Raw genomic sequence first — 2741 nt, forward strand, 5'->3', positions numbered from 1 at the left:
CTCAGGCCACCGGGCCTCAGGAGCTGTGAGAGTCAGGGGACGAGGACATCGGAAGCATCACCGCTGCTCCAGGCTCTAATGCGTAGGAAGTTGAAAGCTGATCTCACTTTAGTTTTTAAAAATTTATTATTATTGAGGTAATAATCATCTAAAATCTGCAGGTTTAGAAGAGCTGAGTGTGTTTTATTGTGCGATTATCACCAGTTTCTATTCCAGAGCTTACTGTACCAAAAGGACATCTGTGTTGATTAAGTAGACACTTCCCACTTCCCTCTTCTTCCGGCTGGTTCCCAGAGCTGCAGATCTACTTCCTATTTCTATCTATTGCCCTGTTCCGGCTATTTCTTTATATAGATGGACTTATATAATCTCTGACCTTTGGGGCCCAGCTTCCTTCACTTAAAGTCTTGAGGCTCACCTGTAGTATACAACATGTACCAGCTTATATTCCTTATATTTCATGGTTGATTGATAACATCCACTGTGAGGATGCAGTGCATTTGTTTATCAGCCACCAACTAATGGACATGGAGATTGGTTTCACTTTGCAGCTATGAACATTTGGAGACAAGTTTTTGTGTGAACGCTTTTTCATTTCTCTTGAGTACATAACTAAGGTTTGAAATGATCAGATGTTTATCTAGTTTTTCTGAGGAACCCCATTTTCACCATACCCCCCCCCACTTTTGAGGTGCCCATTGCTTTGGAAATCTTGCTAAGACCTCAGACTTAGACTCTGAACCCATGAACCAGACCTTACAGCAAGGCAGCTACCAACTCCTAGAGCATTAGACACTGCCTGACAAGATTGCTTCTGTCCTGGCCTTGCTCACCATTCAGCAGGGGAGACAGAAGATGACGTCATCCTGTTGCTACAGGGCAAGGGTCCGAAAGGAGAAGCACGTTAGAGGCTGTCGGTGAAGCTTGATGGAGGTATAATGCTTGAAACTGGACCTGGAGAATATTTCAGTCTGTGGAAACAGCAAGTGTTAATGGTGGAAAGATACAAGAAGTGAAGGAACTACAGGCACTTAGGCTTAGAGGTCTAAGTCAAGGTGTTCTTTTTCTATTGCTGGCATTTCCCTTGAGGAAAAGGAAAGAAAGGCTGTGAAGCTGGACCAGCAGGCAGAGGAGAGAATGCAAAGGCCCCCTGTGTTTGCCCCTTGGGCCTGCCAAGATCTTGTTTTGCTCTTGTCTGTTCTTTGTCAGCTTCTGGCTTCCCAGCCCTATGCTCTGAGGCTGTGCTGTATGCATCTCCTGAAAGTCACATAACTCGCTGGGAGGTGGTGCACGCCTTTAATCCCAGCACTCGGGAGGCAGAGACAGGCTGATCTCTGAGTGACAGGCTGATCTCTGAGTGACAGGCTGATCTCTGAGCTGGAGGTCAGTCTTCAGAACAAGTTTCAGAACAGCCAGGGCTACATGGAGAAACCCTCTCTCGAAAACTGACTGGACACAACTAGCCTGTTGACACTCAGCCTTCCTATGCTCTATGGTCTCCTCTACCCAACCCAGGGGAATCAATCTCTAGTCCTGTTGGCTCCTGGAGAGAAAAATAAACAACCAATGTCTGGTGACAAGGAACCTGACCTGTGTCCTCTCCTTCTTGCCCATGGGATTTGGACTCGCCATTTCTCCTCACTGAGCTTGTAAGTGATGGGGAGCAGTGACGTCATAGGCCAGCATGCTCATCGGCTAGATCTGGAAGATGTTCATGTGAAGAGCCTGTGAACCTGAGCCACACAGCCCTTGCCCCACACGGAGGCTGCTGGCAGCACAGCGGTGGACATTAGCAGTCAGACCATTTTCCCATTCGGGTCTGTTGCCAGCTAATGAGATGAGTTTGTACAAAGCCTACAGGAAAGGTCTGGACATTAGGAATCAGATGTTTAAGATCTTCAGGAAATGAGTGACCTGGACTCCTCTTCACTGAGGTAGAAGTGGGAGTGCAGGGGTGGTGTGGACAGGGAGGTCTGGCCTTGTGGAAAACATTACAGAGCCCAAAGGAGGGAACCATCCACAGGCCACCAGCTGATGCCACAGGAGTGCATTATCCAGCCTGTGGCCAGTCCCAGCTGTTTCGGGTGGTGATCTAAAATAGGAGAATGGAGTTCACATTTTCTAAAAGTTTTTAAAAAACAAACGATAGGTGAAAATTATGCAAAATTCAAGTTTAGACTTCATAAAGTATTAATTTTTATGATAAAAATTTTTATAGAATTTTCTTTCCCTCTTGTTACATAATTATGTTCATTATGTCTTTAAATTTTTGTCTTTGTGCCAAAGGCTTTTAGTATCTATTATGTGGCCTTTCACAGAAGCACATTGCGAACTCTGCAAACAACCTCAGGATGATGTAGGTAGTTTTCCCATCCCACCCTAGCCACCGGTTCCCTACCCCAGGACCGAGCTCCCCAACACAATCCCCCATGTCCCACTCTAGCAACCCACTCAAGGCTGCACAGGCCACATTCCTTAGCTGCTGTGATAACCTCTCAGCCCCTTGGACTCAATACTCTCAGCCTCCAACCCCTCCACGCCCCCCACATCTCCCCATGTCTCATATCCTGCCGTTAAGCATCTCCAGGAAAAGACAGTGTAACTCTGACTCACAAAAACTTGACAGTGCTTCCTGAGACCAAGGGTAAAGGAGGGACAGTTCCCAACGGTCCCATCTACTAGGCACCATGCTAAAGAAATGTCGCAAATCCTCAGACTCCTCCTCAAAGTTTCCACCGGAG

Source organism: Mus caroli, chromosome 12, assembly GCF_900094665.2.
Source record: "Mus caroli chromosome 12, CAROLI_EIJ_v1.1, whole genome shotgun sequence".
NCBI classification, from domain to species: domain Eukaryota; kingdom Metazoa; phylum Chordata; class Mammalia; order Rodentia; family Muridae; genus Mus; species Mus caroli.